Source organism: Rhinopithecus bieti, unplaced genomic scaffold (assembly GCF_001698545.2).
Source record: "Rhinopithecus bieti isolate Rb0 unplaced genomic scaffold, ASM169854v2 scaffold_72402, whole genome shotgun sequence".
NCBI classification, from domain to species: domain Eukaryota; kingdom Metazoa; phylum Chordata; class Mammalia; order Primates; family Cercopithecidae; genus Rhinopithecus; species Rhinopithecus bieti.
In genome coordinates this window covers 94877-113857 of record NW_016826925.1, presented here as the reverse complement: position 1 = coordinate 113857, position 18981 = coordinate 94877, and the positions used below count along the sequence as shown (strand labels likewise).

Here is an 18981-nt window from a genome sequence, read left to right as displayed (position 1 = left end):
AAGTGAATGGTTTATAACCTTTTAGAGGTCAAGGACCTTCTTTAAGATTCTGTGAAAACTATAGCTTGCCTACCCAGAAATATGCTCATATGCACATACATAGGAAATTTCACCTCCCATTTCAGAGAGTATACATACCTCATAAAGTGCATCCATAAGCCCCAGGTCAGTAGTCTCCAACAATGACCTCCCATCACGAAATTCAGTCACACCATTTGCAATTTATGTGACACTGATTTGAGAATCATTTTGTGAAAATATCTGACTTATCTTACAGTTGGTTGATTTCCTAGTGTTCTGCATGAGATCTTCCTCTGTCCCCACATTCTTTGGGCTTACCCATTTCCCAGGCTTCCACTGCCCTCTCTATGAGTAGTTAACCATTTTTTTCCCTCTTTAGGAAACTCATGAAAGTTACAAAACCTCTATCTACAAACACACACATACACGTTTATAGTCTCAGTTTGGCACTCAACCTTTTAAGCACTCATGTGCCACCCAAAGTTCATCCATGGATGCAAGATTTGGAACTACTGGATTAGAGGGAACTAAATGTTTGTTTATTAAGTGTATTCAAGCATGTGGCATTTTTACTGGGTTCCTAAATCTGTTCCATTGGTTAATAGAAACAAAGTGTTTGTTTGTTTGTTTTTAAAAACTATGTAATCCAGTCTCAGATCTTCCTGGCTTTGAGCTTCATTATGGAAATCTTGATTAAATCCCCAATGTTATAAACGTTGGTGGCTCATATGGAGCTTCAAAGAGCCTGGTATAGTCCCCCAGACTCTTCAGGGCACTGTGAGTGAGCAGTTAGGTACAGGCCTTGGTCCATTGTGCTCAATTGAGAACTAAGTCAACATGTCTTATTACTATGCTAAATTATGATGGAAAATCAATCTCTTTCCATTAAAAATAGTCTTTCCTGGGTTAACTGAGCTCCTTTGGATACTACTCAGTGTTTTAGAATTCCATCTCACCACACCTACCTCCTTCCTCTCTAAGACAGAGAAGAGGCAATGAGTTGACATGGACATCTTTGTGTGGGTCCTTATTGACCACTACAGTAATTTCCTCAACAATGCCCTCCCCAGTCATTGGGAACTATTCTGGCATTTGAGATGAAGTCCAGGAGTTGTGAACTACAAGGTCTATGCTCTCAGCTCATCTAGGCTCAGAGTTATTCACCATTCTGCTGACTTAGACTCACCTCTTCCCTTGTCTGCCTTTCAGGCTCTCTGAATCTCAACCACATCCTCCATTCAGCCCCAGAGTTAGATCGTCGACCTGCAGCCCTTGCAGTAGCGTCAACTTGCTCCTCATGGCAGCGGCCCCATGGGAGGCCTGCTGGCTGTAAAAACCCAGCTATTTTCTATATCCTCCACTGGGAGCATGTGAAAATATCTGGATACATTTATGCCAGGTAAAAGCTGAGGGAGACTTGGCCCTCTCTTTGCCTAGATCTGCCTTGCATCCATTTTCTTCTGCTATGATTATCTCTTGTTAGTGAGGGGCACTCAGAAAGGTGATTGTTTTAGTCTATTTTCTGTTACTCAGATAAATTTATAAAGAAAAGACATCTATTTCTCATAGTTCTGGAGGCCGACAAGTCCAAGAGCATGGCACCAACATCTGATGCAGGTCATCCCATGGCAGAAGGACAGAAGGCTGAAGCAAACATGTGAGACAGAGAGAAGAAATCAGGCAAAACTCACTTTTATTACAAATTCAGTCTCGTGATAACTAACCCACTTCTGCAATAAGGGCATGAATCCATTCATGATAGATCTGCCATCACCTAATCATCTCTTAAAGGCCCCACATCAATTAAAAGTCAACATGAGTTTGGGAGAAGACAAACATTTAAACCACAACAGTGGTGTCCCAGAGTTCCAAAGACCAAATTTGGAATAATTCCACTTTGTTTTTTATTTTCCCCCAAACCTGTTGGAAAATGTCCCCAGATTCCACACTTATGATAATAGGGCATGTGGTGTGGAGGGGGGCAGACTTATCTATGGACTCTTCCACTTCCTTCGTGGCCTCTTACCCTTTCTTTTTTTCCCTCTCTCACCTCTCAGAATGCTACAGTTTTGTTTCTGAATAGTGTACCCTTCACTTACATCATCTCGAGTTCTCCCAAACTAGTAAAACTCTAGAATGCCAACTGGCCAGGCTCCAGGCTTGCCTTCAATCTCTCTCTCTCTCTCTCTTTCTCTCTCTCTGTCTCTCTTTCTCTCTCTCCTACAGCTACACTGCAGTACAATTTACATACCATAAAATTCACCCATTTTAAATGTACAGTTCAATGACTTTTTAGTAAATTTGGTTGTGTAACTATCACTGTACTTTTGGTTTTTAAACATTTTCATTATCCCAATAAGATCATTCATGCCCATGTGCAGTTAATCCACTTTCCTACCTCCAGACCCAGGCAACCACTCATCTACTTTTGTCTCTTCGTATTTGCCTATTGTGGACATTTCCTGTCAATGGAGTCATATAATATATGTCGCTTTGTGTCTCGCTGATTTTACTTAGCATACTGTTTTTGAGGTTCATCTACATTATAGCAATTATCAGTATTTCATTCCTTTTTAACACTGAATAATATTTCATCATATGACTATACCACATTTTGTTTATCCATTCATTTGCTGATGAATGCTTGGTTGCTTCCATCTTTTGGCTATTATGAGTAGTGTTGCTTTGAATATTTATGTAAAAGTTTTTGTTTGGATACCTGTTTTTAATCCTTTTGGGTGTATACCTAGGAATGGAATTGCAAGGTCATATGGTAATTCTATGTTTAACTTTTGAGGAGCTGCCAAACTGTTTTCATAGTGACTACATCATTTTACATTTCTACCAACAGAGTATGAGGATTCCAATTTCTGCTCATTCTTACTAACACTGTTTCTTTTTTATTATAGCCATCCTGGTGGGTGTGACAGGCTTGGTTCTTGCTATACAAAAGGAATTTAGAAGTCTCTGACTCCAAGACTGCTGTTTTCCTGAGAAGTTCTCAGGGAATTAAACACCTAATTTGATAATAAAATCCCAGTTAGGACTGCTTGTTTTCTATATGGTGTTGACCATTCACTGAGGTACTGAAACCTGCTAATTTACTGGCAGTGGTAATGGAGGGTGTCCTAAGGCAAAATGATTTAAGAAGAATGAAAATGGTTGAATGTTTAAAAATATTATTCATGATATATTTGCTTTTGGATATGGATTGGGGAGAGGGAAAGCCCAAAATTGAATATGACTCGTAAAGCAATTTGGGAACACAAATGGGAAAAGATATCAAAGGTTATTTGGCCAAATAGTGATTGTGGGAGTTGATGCCAACTGCATTAAGGAAAAATGATGGCCATCTGAAGGCAGCAAAAATATGCCCAATTAGAATTGGCCTAGAAGAACACTAAAATGAAAGTCATTTAACAAAGACCTCTGGAAGAAAAAAGGGACGAAAAAGTTAAGTCAGCAGGATTGCTAGGAAGTAAGCACTAGAGCAAAGGGTGCTGTGTAATCAAATAAGAGACAGACTTTTCTGAGCCTGGTCAGATAGTAGCTAAGATCAATTTCTCAAAATACAGAACATTTGTTCTAGATATAGGAAGGGCAAGTAAGGTCTTATTAGAATAGAGAGAAATTTAAATTAAAACCACGGAAAAGATCAGGGAAAATGAAGCCTAGCAGCTGTCTAAGATAGTGATTTGACCTACTATGGAAGCCAAAGCTCCTGAGTTCTCAAGAGACACACCTACAAAAGATGGTCCCAAGGCTTAGATCTAAGCCACTACATTTTTGAGGAAGCCACCTATCTAGGGAGACCAGCAGCACAGTATATAGTAAGCTTCTGTTTCAGGCACAGTTTTAAATCCTAGCTCTACCATTTACTAGCTATATTACCTTAGGCATTGCATTCATTCTTCCTGAGCCTCAGCAACTTCATTTGCAAAACATATATAATAATATTTACCCCACAGGGTTGTTGAGTGATTAAATTATGTAGCATCTGTAAAGCTTGCAGCATATGGCAGGCACTCAGTATATGATACCTCTTATTATTATTACTATTATTGGCTGTAACAACAATGCTTTTAAAAGGGAGATGAGAGATGTTAGTAACTGGATACCACTGGCATTACTGAATTTGGATTTTATACAGTTAACAGCTAATTTATACTCAATACAGACAAGACTAGCAGTGGGCCTCATCTAGAAGATAACTAGCAGGACTTGGGCTTGAGATATCACAGAAAACGTTCATGGAAGGCAGTAGAAAGAATATTCATTATGGGTGAATTTTAAAAAGCTGTTTGATCTTCAGCAAATCATGACTTTCTCTTTGAGCCATGGTTGTGTTACTGGAAAAAAGGTGGCCTCAATTCACACCCCAAGGGGGAGGTTCTTGGATCTCACGCAGGAATGAATTCAAGGCAAGTCACAGAGTACAGTGAGAAGATATAGCTTATTGAAAGTGACTCCATTACAGAGTAGGGTGTCCTCAGAAAGCAAGGAGAATACGCCACCTTTAAGTTTTTCATATATAGGGTCCTTGTCTATGCAAAGGCTAAATTAAGCTGTACTTATGTGCGAGTGAGCAGACAGGATAACAAAATTGATTATTCTATTGATTTAAAGAAAACTATCCTTGATGTTTTACTGTGTATGTACATCAAAACATCTTGAAAACATATTGTTTTGGGTATTGGGACAACTGAACTTTCTGTTGTAGGAGTTTGTCCTTGTAGGCCTTACCAAACTTTTTTATTTAGCTGTAAACATCTTAGAACCATGGGGGTGAGCAGCAAGGAATGTGCCTTGTTAGTCTCAAGATGGAGTCTTTTGGTTATTTTATTTATTTATTTATTTATTTATTCATTCATTCATTCTGAGACAGAGTCTCACTGTGTCACTCAGGCTGGAGTGCAGTGGCGCGATCTTGGCTCACTGAAACCTCCGCCTCCTGGGTTCAAGCAATTCTCCTGCCTCAGCCTCCCAAGTAGCTGGGATTACAGGCACCCATCAACACGTCTGGCTAATTTTTGTATTTTTAGTAGAGATGGGGTTTTACCATGTTGACCAGGCTGGCCTTGAACTCCTGACCTCAAGTGATCCGCCCGCCTCGGCCTCCCGAAGTCCTGGGATTTACAGGCGTGAGCCACTGTGCCCAGCCGGAGTTGGTTTTAAAATGATGTCACTCTGGCTTTCCTAGGCTCCTGCTTCCCTAATAGTGGGTATATAAAAGTTATCCTGCAATTGCTTGTGGACACTGCAAAGTGCCCACAAGCAAAGGTGTGGGGCAGGGCGCCATATAGGACACTCCTTGCTGTCTCTAACACATCCTAAGCCTGTTTCCACCTCAGAACTTGTTCACCTCTTATTCTCTCCACCTGAAACTCTCTTCCCTAAGGTAACACATGAATTGCTCCCTCACTTCCTTCAGGCCTTTCCTCAAATGTCGCCATCTCAGTGATGTTTTCCCTGACCACCCTACTTAAGGGAACCCCTAGCACATCGTACTTCTCTTTCTTGCTTATTTCCTCCATATCACTTTTCTTCATCTAACATACTGTCTAATGTCAGCTCAACAAGGGCAGGATTTTTCTCTTTATGCCCACTGCTGTATCCTCCCTGCTCAAAACAGTGCCTGGCACAGTGTGGTGCTCAAAAAATATTTCTTGAAAGAATAAATGATTTTATTCCATTTCAATGCTGTCACATGCCCAGGATCAATGGTTTTAAAATTAGAACAAAGGAGATAGGGAAAGGAAATGAATGTGAAAAGAAGAGTGAGGCAAAGCCTACCACAGAGCTCCTTCCTTGATATGTTGCCTGCAGACCCCCTGATGAGGTTTATAGATCAGTGGAAATATAAAAAAGGAACAGTTTTTCCAGTCACAAGAGGCTGATCAAGGAAGTCTGGTCCAAGTCTGGTCCACCTTTTGAGGTGACGTCTCCTCTGGTTTACTCTCAAAGTAAAAGTAGCAGATCGGCAGCCGAAAGGATACAAATGCACTAGGGATGCATTTGTAAAGACACTAGGGATGACTAAACCACTGACCCTGAATGAAAGCAGTGTCAAAGTTGGGAGGTAAATAATTTGTATAGACACTAGGGATGGCCAGGTGTGGTGGCTCACACCTGTAATCCCAGCACTTTGGGAGGTCGAGGCAGGCAGATCACCCGAAGTCAAGAGTTCGAGATCAGCCTGGCCAACATGTACTGTCTCTACTAAACGCTGTCTCTACTAAAAATACAAAAATTAGCCAGGGTGGTGGCAGGCGCCTGTAATCCCAGCTACTCGGGAGGCTGAGGCAGGAGAATCGCTTGAACCCAGGAGGCGGAGGTTGCAGTGAGCCGAGATTGTGCCATTGTACTCCAGCCTGGGGGACAAGAGCGAGACTTCGTCTAAAAAAAAAAAAAGACACCAGGGATGACTTGACTGCTGACGGCCTCCCGTATATCTCTCACAGTCATGCCCTAAGTTCTGTAGACTTGGCATCCCACACAGAGGGAAACCTCTACTAGGTTTGAGAGTTAAGAACTTTGGTTTCCTGTATTTTACACCCACCTCCCTCACCCCTTATTCAGCATCCAGAGACAACTCGTTTTATTACAGAAGGCAATAATTTCCCTATTCAGGATGTCATGTCACCAAGGCTCATGTTCTGTGCTGGGGCCTTGAAATTCTTGCTGCGTCAGCCTAAGAGTAGTCTCTATGGTTCTGTGCCTGAACTACAGGAACTAGTTTCCATTTTGGTCCTCACTGAGGCCTGCTCTGGTCAGGTTTGGCCATGGCCAACCACACCAGTCATAGGTGTTGTAAAATATCACATTGGCAGAGCATCAGAAGAAAGGCAGCACAGTCTCACAATAGATGAAGAGTAGGCTTAAGAAGCAGGAGCCAAAATTGATGTAACGGAAGATAAAACTATCAACACGGTGATCCAATTGAGAAGTGTCATTATGCGAGATGAAAAGGTGAAAGAAGAGCCAGCAGAGTTCTTGGCTTTTGTTTGCAGGAGAAGATGATACTAAACAAAATTGATTCATAGAAATATAGACATCATAAAATGAAAGGACCATCTGGATGTTTGGGGAGTGTGTCAATAGGAAATTATAGGACTGATCTCGAATATCCTAGTGCCAGTTCTCAATTCATTGTATCTTCATTGACAGCATTAGGCCTTCCAGTGGGGACCTCTGGCATGGCCCTTAGGAATTAGTCAGAATGCAGGATGCCACAAGAGAAGGGAAGGCTGAATATGACCAATATAGAATTATTGTATACTTTTGAGTTTCAGTGCTTTAAGTTTAAGAAAGTGGAAAATAGTTAATGGGGTTACCTTCCAGTCCACCCACCAGTCCCTGTAGCAACAAAAGCTCATTAAGTGTCACACAAGAGCCTTCTTAGCCAATGTTATGAAAGAGGGGGGAAAACAAACAAACAAACAAACAAAACCAGCAAGCCAATGCACATAAAGAGAGTTTATAAGGGTCTTATTAAAATATAGTGAAGGTATGAGTGTAAAGAACCAAAAAAAGAAAAAAATCACAATTTAAGTGATGAAAATGGTGGACACGTGAATAGGTGACTCACATCTTAGAGATGTGGTAGATTAAGTAGTGAAAGGATAACGGAAGAGTACTGGAGAGTACTGACTTAACTAGGAATTTATACACACTGCCTATGGGGTTATTATTGAGTTTGTTTCTGGGGAATTTACAAATATAAGTTTTATAATAAAGGAAAAGATGGCCTTTTCTATAGTCATAGTTTTAAGCAGTGAACCAGGAACCAGAGACATGGTTTTAAATCACTGATTCCGATGAAAGCAGTGTCAAAATTGGGAGGTAAATCTGGTTAGGTTAAGATTCTTTTTGGTTTTCTCTATGTTTTCTTATGAGTTTGTGGTGCTGAAAGGGACATGGCGGGCAATGGAAGCAGGAGGGCTGGCTTTCTTAGACACCCTGTCCCTGGGATTAATTTCATATGCAAAAAANATGACTTGACTGCTGACGGCCTCCCGTATATCTCTCACAGTCATGCCCTAAGTTCTGTAGACTTGGCATCCCACACAGAGGGAAACCTCTACTAGGTTTGAGAGTTAAGAACTTTGGTTTCCTGTATTTTACACCCACCTCCCTCACCCCTTATTCAGCATCCAGAGACAACTCGTTTTATTACAGAAGGCAATAATTTCCCTATTCAGGATGTCATGTCACCAAGGCTCATGTTCTGTGCTGGGGCCTTGAAATTCTTGCTGCGTCAGCCTAAGAGTAGTCTCTATGGTTCTGTGCCTGAACTACAGGAACTAGTTTCCATTTTGGTCCTCACTGAGGCCTGCTCTGGTCAGGTTTGGCCATGGCCAACCACACCAGTCATAGGTGTTGTAAAATATCACATTGGCAGAGCATCAGAAGAAAGGCAGCACAGTCTCACAATAGATGAAGAGTAGGCTTAAGAAGCAGGAGCCAAAATTGATGTAACGGAAGATAAAACTATCAACACGGTGATCCAATTGAGAAGTGTCATTATGCGAGATGAAAAGGTGAAAGAAGAGCCAGCAGAGTTCTTGGCTTTTGTTTGCAGGAGAAGATGATACTAAACAAAATTGATTCATAGAAATATAGACATCATAAAATGAAAGGACCATCTGGATGTTTGGGGAGTGTGTCAATAGGAAATTATAGGACTGATCTCGAATATCCTAGTGCCAGTTCTCAATTCATTGTATCTTCATTGACAGCATTAGGCCTTCCAGTGGGGACCTCTGGCATGGCCCTTAGGAATTAGTCAGAATGCAGGATGCCACAAGAGAAGGGAAGGCTGAATATGACCAATATAGAATTATTGTATACTTTTGAGTTTCAGTGCTTTAAGTTTAAGAAAGTGGAAAATAGTTAATGGGGTTACCTTCCAGTCCACCCACCAGTCCCTGTAGCAACAAAAGCTCATTAAGTGTCACACAAGAGCCTTCTTAGCCAATGTTATGAAAGAGGGGGGAAAAACAAACAAACAAACAAACAAAAACCAGCAAGCCAATGCACATAAAGAGAGTTTATAAGGGTCTTATTAAAATATAGTGAAGGTATGAGTGTAAAGAACCAAAAAAAGAAAAAAATCACAATTTAAGTGATGAAAAATGGTGGACACGTGAATAGGTGACTCACATCTTAGAGATGTGGTAGATTAAGTAGTGAAAGGATAACGGAAGAGTACTGGAGAGTACTGACTTAACTAGGAATTTATACACACTGCCTATGGGGTTATTATTGAGTTTGTTTCTGGGGAATTTACAAATATAAGTTTTTATAATAAAGGAAAAGATGGCCTTTTCTATAGTCATAGTTTTAAGCAGTGAACCAGGAACCAGAGACATGGTTTTAAATCACTGATTCCGATGAAAGCAGTGTCAAAATTGGGAGGTAAATCTGGTTAGGTTAAGATTCTTTTTGGTTTTCTCTATGTTTTCTTATGAGTTTGTGGTGCTGAAAGGGACATGGCGGGCAATGGAAGCAGGAGGGCTGGCTTTCTTAGACACCCTGTCCCTGGGATTAATTTCATATGCAAAAAAAAAAAAAAAAAAAAAAATTCCAAATCAAATAGTTACATGGAATGTACTGAAATGCAGAGAAAATTGTTAATCAGCAATAAAAAATAATGAAAGTAATTTTTAGAAACAATATTGTTTTCAATAACAGTATGGTGTGAGGGAAGAACATTGCCTGGGAATCCAAGCCAGTTCTATTCTGAGGTCTGTCACTGCCACACACAGCAGAGGACCAACATACAATGCTCCTCCTGAGCCTAAAAGGCCATGACAAGATCAAAATAAAGGGAAACCTGTATTCCCACAGAATCCAGAGATGGGAGCCATCCAAATGACAAAGACTTTGCATTATTCCAGCACCAATATCCTACTTGTTGCCTAGTGATATTATGAGTGAAGTATCCCTATTCCCACTTTATTAGGAATCTTACACTGTTGATTTTCCCTCTTCCCTGAATCTTCCATTTTCCCTTGTTTTTTGGCTCATTCCCATTGCCATTTAAAGTGACTCTAGATTCTCTCATCTTAATAAACGCTGACAGGATCCCAAATGCCTCTTCCATATCACTGCAATGTTCAGCATGAAAGAAAGATGGTGTAGATATAAGATAAATATATGATAAATGAGGTTAAGTAAAAACCTTGTAGTACTAAATCTGAATGTGCAAGTAAAGTTCCTATTATCCAAACTGAAGAACTGAAGAAAGGAAAGACTTCCTGTTCCTTCATTATAGTCCCAAGCTCCAAGCAGTGACCAAAGAACCACTGGTATGGTTTTGTTTCTCATATATATATTTTTTGACATAGGGTCATGCTCTGTCACCCAGGCTGGAGTCCAGTGGTGCAATCATGGCCCACTGAAGCCTCTACTTCCCAGACTCAAGCAATCCTCCTACGTCAGCCTCCTGAGTAGCTGGGACTACAGGCACGTGCCACCATGTTTGGCTAATTTTTCTTTTTCTTTTTTCTTTTTTTTTTTGTAGAGATGGAATTTCACAATGTAGCCTGGGCTAATCCTGAACTCCTGGGCTCAAGAGATCCACCTACTTCAGCCTCCAGAGCTGGGACTATAGTTATGAGCCACCGTACCTGACCAGTATGGTTTTAAGCCAGTGAAAGTAGCATCTATGTTGGAAGGTGGAGCTGGTTAGATTGGCACGATTCTTAGTTTCCTCTGTATTTTCGTATGTTTCTTTTGTGGTTCAAGGTACATTTTCTTTGACTGTGATTAAGGATTGTGTGGTTCATGGGAATATAAAGTAATGAGACCCATTTTCCCGTAAGACAGATACATTCACTGAGGAGTTTATATGCTTTGCTCTGAGATAATATTTGTACAACAAAAAACTTAAGTGGTCCCCAAAGTGTCAATATTTTAGTCTGTGCCAAATAAGATAGCTGAATAAACATAACTGAAGTAACCAAATACTGCCAATTTTATAGCAGCATACAGGCATGTCCTGATTGTGGAGAATAACAGGTATATTCTGTTATTTACTGTTATTAAACGTTAATAACTACAAACCTACTCTTTTACTTGGAAATCAAAAGTATGTGTCTATGTCTAGATATTTGAGTTAGAATTATATCCCAGTTAGGTCTTTAATAATGATCACTCTAAATCCTTATGTCATGCTATTTCCATCCTCAAGTGTAACTAAATCACAGGCATATTTTTCATAATTAACCACATTTGAAAATCTTGATGCAGAGCAGATAACATATATTCCTGTTGACAAAATATCAGGTACAATATAGATCAGAAATATACATTCCCAGATTTTATCCCAGAAAATACATGAACTCAAGATGGGGAGCTACCACTTCAGGATTTTTTTTTCTTCTAATTGTCTTTGCAAAGATTGTATGATGTATTGATGAAAAGTTGAAATGTAGTGTAAGCTACATTATAATGCATAGTTTCCTCTTTAAGAAGTAGTTTATACATTGGCAACTGGGGATAGCTATCATAAGCTAGAGTTCAGTATGTGTGAAAGAGAATTAGAAAAAAATACTAAACTTATGTGACTGAATCACTTCCACAAAAATTTGGAACAGCCTTGATTAAACAAGAATGAACCAAAACTATAAAAAGTGAACTCAGAGACTCAAAAGTGGAGATTTGTAAAGGCCAGAACTAAATAATTATTATTGTGTCTTGATGCAGTCGCTAAGAATTTTATTGTGTATAATTTTTACTTCAGTGTTGAACAGCCATTGTGATAGGAAGAACTCTAGTTCTCAACACTTTTACTTCATCAAGGATGAAATAAAACAAAGAGTTTGTGCTATCTTGGTTTTGGTTATAATAAAAGCTATTCAAACAGTTTTATATGTTTATTATTTTCCATCTATTTTTCTGCATGCTCCTCTGTTCATATGATACTGCCTCAGTCAGGCTCAGTGAAATCAGTGGACTGGCCAGGTCAACAAGGCCTGGAACTGGACCAAACACAGGAGGATAATTCAGGAAGGTAGAGAGGAACATCAGGAAGATGAGGTAGTAAATTACAGGGACTCAGCCACAGACATTAAGGTTAACATACAACACTCCCATCTCTAGGACAGAATTAGGCAGATCATTGTTCACTAAATAAATTATAATTTGTTTAAGTTTAGCACAGGAGTTGCAAACTATGACCTACTGTTTGTTTTTGTATGGCCCATGAGCTAAGAATGATTTGTACATGTTTAAGTTGCTAAAAAAATAAAAATGAATAATATTTTGTGACGTGAAAATTTTATGAAATTCAATTTCAAGGTCCATAAATAAAGACTTATTGGAACACAGCCATGCGTATCTGTTTTCATATTGAATATGGTTATGTTCATGCTACAATGGCAGAGGTGAGTACTTGTGACCAACACCCTATGGTCTGGAGAGCCTTAAATATTTACTGTCCAGACCTGTACAGAAAACGTTTGCCTAACTTGGTTTAGTGTATAAAGTCCGTGGATACACAGAAATTTCATAGCACTCTATTTAGGGCCTGATCATGTTTAATTCTTTAAGAAGTTGCGTACAACTCAGGGTAGAAATAAAAACCATTGCAATTGATGAGTATGATGTTTTGTGACTAAGAATTGACAAAGAGAAGAATTAAGTGAAACAAAGTATAATAGGTAGCCTTTCCTAGCCCTGCTCTGACAGAGGCTAGGACTATTCTGCCTCCTACATCGAGTGGGCCAAATCCTGCCTACAACCAGCAGGATACTAGGCATTCTCTCCTGATGGTGGGCATGATAAAATAGACATGATCTCCCGGGCACCTTTATCTCTGTTGTGTGTTCACTGAACTGCCGCCTCTTCTCTGACCACCCATCCACCTCTAGTGTTGGGTTACCCTCTGTGATTGACCTTTTGCCTTAGTTTTCTTATTAGGGTTCTCATTCCCACTTTGAGGCTAGAACTAATCCTCAGTTCCAGCCTGATTGACTAGGACCCTGATTCTCTAAGAAATCTTTCCTACTCCCATTGCCCCTGGGAACTGGATCCTGTTTTGCATAGCTTCCTCCTTTAGCTGGCACCTTGCTGTAATCCAAATAGACCATCTGGGATCAGTTCTTGGCAGCAAATGTTTGGTTCTACTGCTTTCCCTTACCTAACTCCAGGACTTGATCATCCTTTGAATAAAGCCCATTTGTCTCATCCTTTGAACTTTGATTTGACATGCCAAACACAACCTTTTTTTTTTTTTTTTTTTTTTTTTAATGTTGTGACAGGGTCTTTATCTCTCACCCAGGTTGGAGTGCAGTGGTGTGATTTCAGCTCACTGCAGCCTCAAATTCCTGGGCTCAAGCAATCCTCCCACCTCAGCCTCCCAAGTATCTGGGAGTACAGTCATGTGGCACAATGCCCAGCCAATTTTTAAATTTTTTATAGAGGTGGGATCTCGCTATGTTGTACTGGCTGGTCTCAAACTCCTGGCCTTAAACATTCCTCCTGCCTTAGCCTCCCAAAGTGCTGGGATTACAGGTGTAAACCACTGCACCTGGCCCCAAACACAATCTTGAAGGTACATTCCTACAACCAAGTTAGTCCATGAAATTTCAATCCAGCCTTTTCCAAGATTCTGTCCTACTCCTTTCCTCTTATTCCTTTTGCTGAGGTCCCAGCATGCATCATGGTCTAGTATACATTTATTATACTAACCAACAGATCATAGACAATTAGAGCTGGAAGGAATCTTACAAGTTACAGATGAGAAGACTAATTTAGAGGTCCACAAAGAGGAATATACATATCAGTTCACTTTAACAAACAAGGAATAAGTAGACCCACGTCCTCCAAGAAGTGCCTTGGAAATAAAAGTTAACTGTAGTTAACCACCTTCAATGAGTCAATTTTGAATTTATTTATTTTTGACCCATCATAAAGAAAAGCCAAAAAACAAAAGCGGGAGAAATCAAAATGATTGTAATAAGTCTGTCCAAAAAAGGAAAAGGAGAAAGAGAAGGAGGAAACCCATAATTTGAGGCTATATGCAAATAGAATTAGTTTTGCCAAGATGTCTCATTGTCTACCACTCCAATTCCCCTTTCCATTTCTGACAGTTGTCTCTTGGATTCTGTGTGACTACTTTAATGTCTAAATCTTTACAAGGAGAATCTCCAAATAAAATCTCAAATTATACTTGCTTGGTTACATTTGATTTAATGATCTGAATGGCACAAGTACTGGCTAACCAAAAAGGAAACCAGCTTATCATCAGCCCTGCCTCTATCTACAGAGGCAAAATGAAAGGAGCACTGAGGCACTTATGGCAATTTCACAAGGGAATCAGGCAAATATCCCTTGCTATCATGGGAAAACAGTGGTGGAGTTAGGGTGGGAGTGGGGATTTGTATAGAGTCTTCCCTGGCTAATTACTCAGAATTATTTCCCTGTAGAGGCAGTGTCCATCTCTTGCATGTGGCTGCTGAAGTGAATCACAGCATAGCAGGTCCAATCAGTTAAGCAATCTTAATGATCAATGCATTTTCCCTCTGCGTTCATTCTGCTGTGAACTAGATCGTGAAGATCGCTGTATCAATTTAATCAACCATGCCTCAAGATTCAATGTAGCTACTGCATGTAGATTTTTAAAATGTTTGTTGCAACAACTCATGCCTCTCCCTGTCACTTATTAATATATTAAGAATTTAATAGCTCTCGACTGGCTAGAGTAGAATACATTTATATTATCCAGCACATAGTAAGCCTAATAAATATTTGTTGATAGCATTTAATGACTAACTCTACAAGTCATAATAGGATAATATAGACATTCATTTGGAAGTAGAGTATGCCTTAGATTAGGCCAGTGGTTCTTAACAGGAATGATTTTGCTACCTGCTACCAGGGGACATTTAGCAATGTCTGGAGACATTTTTGGTTGTCACAACTAAGAATGGCAGTGTTTTCTGGCATTGACTGGGTAGAGGCCAGGGATGCTGCTATATATCCTAGAATGTACTAAATGTACTAGACATCCCCTTTAAAAGAATTATTCTGTTCAAAATGTCAAGAGTCTGAGACTGAGAAATCCCAGATTAGGCAGATAATAGACATTGAGAAGTTTGGCTTTTTAAAAGTAGATGAGGAGAAGTGAATGGGCAGAGCTCAGAGGAATTTAGGACAATAAAAGTACTTATGGCAATACAATGGTAGATACATGTCATTGTACATTTGCCAAAATCCATAGAATGAACAGTACCAAGAGTGAACGCAAATGTACACTATGGGACTCTGGGTGGTCATGATGCCTCAATGTAGGTTCATTGATTTTAATGAATGTACCACTCTGGTGCCAGATGTTGACAGTTGGGGAGGCTGCGCATGTTGTGGTGGGCAGGAGGTATATGAGAACTTTGTACTTGCTGCTCACTTTTGCTGTGGGCCTCAAACTGCTCTACAAATAAATCCCTGTTATAAAAAGGAGATGAAGGTTCTCTTACATCAACTGTTTAAGAGTCGGTCTGTAAGAAGCAACAACCTCTCCTCTCCATCTCTGTCATCTGCTAGGTAGCTGTGAAGCAGAAACCAAGCACATGCCCAAGCAGTGTTTGCAGACCTGGAATCCATGGTCATTGACGAAGTTCACTCTGGCACATACCATGAGGTCTTCCAATCTGAGCATCTCATCACAGGCAAGGAAGATGCTGCCAATAACTATGCCCGAGGGCACCATTGGCAAGGAGATCACTGACCTCATATTGGGCCAAATTCATAAATTGGCCAACCTGTGCACAGGTCTTTGGGGCTTCTTGGTTTTCACAGCTTTGTCAGGGGAATTGGTTCTGGGTTCACCTCCTTGCTCATGGAATGTCTCTCTGTTGACTATGGTAAGAAATCCAAGCTGGAGTTCTCCATTTACCCAGCCCCTCAGGTTTCCACACCTGCGCTAGAGCCCTACAACTCCACTCTCACCACCCACATCACCCTGGAGCACTCTGATTATGCTTTCATGATGGACAGTGAGGCCATGTATGGCATCTGTTATGGAAACCTTGATATTAAGCACCCAACCTACACTAACCTGAATAGATTCATAGGTCAAATTGTGTCCTCCGTCACTGCTTCCCTGAGATTTGATGGAACCCTAAATATTAATCTGACAGAACTGCAGACCCACCTGGTGTCCTATCCCTGCATCCACTTCTCTCTGGGCAGCTATGCCCTCTGATATGGTTTGGCTCTGTGTCCCCACCCAAATTTCATTTTGTAGCTACCATAATTCCCATGTGTTGTGGGAGAGACCTGGTGGAAGATGATTAAATCATGGGGGTGGGTCTTTCTGGTGCTGTTCTCATGATAGTGAATAACTCTCACAAGATCTGATGGCTTTTAGAAACTGGAGTTTCTCTGCACAAGCTCTCTTTTTGCCTGCTGCCATCTGTGTAAGATATGACTTGCTCCTCTTTGCCTTCCACCATGATTGTGAGGCCCTCCCCAGCCATGTGGAGCTGTAAGTCCAATAAACCTCTTGCTTTTGTAAATTGCCCAGCCTTGAGTATGTATGTCTTTATCAGCAGTATGAAAACAAACTAATACACCCTCATCATCTCTACTGAGAAAGCCTACCGTAGACAGCTTTCTGTAGCAGAGATTACCAATGCTTTCTTTGAGCAAGCCAACCAGGCGGTGAAACATGACCCTTACTATGGTAAATACATGGCTTGCTGCCTGTTGTACCATAATGATGTGGTTCCAAAAGATGCCAGTGCTGCCATTGTCACCATCAAGATCGAGTGTACCATCTAGTCTGTGGATTGGTGTCCCACTGGTTTCAAGGTGGCATTAATTACTAGCCTCCCACTGTGGTGCCTGGCAGAGACCTGACTGAGATACAGAGAGCTGTGTGCATGTTGGGCAACAACACAGCCATTGCTGAGGCCTGGGCTCACTTGGACCACAAGTTTGACCTGATGTATTCCAAACATGTCTTTGTTCACTGGTAAGTGGGTAAGGAAATGGAGGAAAGAGTTTTCTGAGGCTCGTGAGGACAAGGCTGCCCTTGAGATGGATTATGAGGATGTTGGTGTGGAGTCTGTTGAAAAAGAGGGTGAAGAAGAATACTAGAGTTAAAACAGCAGAGACAGGAGAATCGCTTGAACCTTGGAGGCGGAGGTTGCAGTGATTTGAGATTGCGCCCTTGTACTCCAGCCTGAGGCAACAAGAGTGAAACTCTGTCTCAAAAAACAAAAAACAAAAAACAAAAAAAAAAAAACAAAAACCAAAAAAGAAACCAGCACAGATGCTGCTTTCACAGGGAAGCTTATTCTGTTTTAAACATTGAAAAATTGTGGTCTGAAGAGTTAATTTGTATGTAGCAGTGTATACTCTCATATACAATTACTGACTTAGGCTTTAAAACATGTATGCTGTATTACAGAGTGAAGCTGTTAATTTCTGTGATGGATTTTAAATAAAGTATTGCTTGTCTTTTTCTTTTTTTAAAAAAAGGATATGAAGTAGTTGGAGATAGAACTTTGGTTTTCAAAAATTAGTTTGTCTTCATTCTAATATATTTTGGAGAAAACTGAAGGCATGTTGAAATATTTACCTTATGTTTCAAAATGGCATATGTCAGGTGACATATTTTCTTTAACTTTTCTTTCCATGTAGTTTTTTTTTTTTTAAGTCATTTTCATTAACCACCTTAATTACAACCAATTTCAAATTGCACTTGTGGTACTCTCAACATGTATGATTGCCCCACTTCTAATCAGGTTTAAGGAGACCCTGCTTGCAATTTTCATCCTTTACTAGTAGCAAGGGAGAGCTGAAAAGGAGCTTTCAATAGGCTGTGTTTTACAATGTATGCAGAGCAATGACAAATTCACTTAAATCCGGTATCAGGTTCTAAAAATATCTGTGATGCAGGGAGGGACAGAAATAGTGCTGGTAAAAGATATTTCAGTCTGCTGCCTGCTAGACATACTGGGAACAATACTGTGTACTATCTGCCATAGCCAAAATTCCATTCACAAAGTGAAGAGTAGCATGATCTACAAAAGTCATTTCCAATAGACCAATAATAGCCTCAAGGATATGAAAAACCTCAAGCAATCTTATTTTCAGCATACACTTTTTGAATTAGTGAATGATGTTTAATAATAAACATTTTTAACATTTGCTAGTGGTTTTCCTATTTTTTCTTTTTTCAGCCTTCTGTAGTTAAACATAAGGTATTGTGACAACGAAGTGCCAAGATTATAAACCCACGAAAATGCAGAAAATTTGCCAAACTCTTTACGAGTAATAGTGCATATCTCAAGCTTTATGTCTAACCTATTAAAATGATGAGGAAATAGTTTATCCAAGAATCAACATTATTTCACATAGCATTTAGACCTGTAAGCTATTATCATAGCCCATATATCATTGTGACTTTCATGAAAAGATAAGATTTTTAGCTTTTCATTTTGCCAAGTTCAAATCCCTAACCTAATATTTCATTTCCAGGTATTTTTTTCAGTACCTAGAACTATAGTCTATTATCACAGATATACTTTATGAATAAGTAAAGCTTTACTTCCTCCACTGAACTCCTCAAGGCCAGGAGCCATGTTTTATTCATCCAATATCACGATGTTTACCTAGTGTACTTCCCTGGCACCACAGGAGGTGACCAAAAAATATTTATTGAGTTTTATTGACTACATGAATATTAGCTACTTTTAATTGTTGATATGTGAAAAATGAGATTTCAGGTAGTTACACTAAATAAACCTTGTTCTTGGTTTCACTTAAATTTCATGTTTAGTTTAGATTTTCAGGAAACAAGAAAATAAACAATTTTCTCATATATGAGTAAAAGTTCCTAACCTATGCTCTGCAGATTGTTTTATTTCAAAAAAAATTTTGATGAAGGGTAGAGATAGCCTAAGATTTTTACCATATTAATTATTAGATAGCTAGCAGCACAGTAACTTC

General features: G+C 39.7%; 1 pseudogene; it reads left to right on the top strand.

Annotated features, from left to right (window-relative positions):
- The first annotated feature begins 1026 nt into the window (after positions 1 to 1026).
- Positions 1027 to 17124, top strand: LOC108523174 (tubulin alpha-8 chain-like; annotated as a pseudogene).
- The last annotated feature ends 1857 nt before the right edge of the window (positions 17125 to 18981 follow it).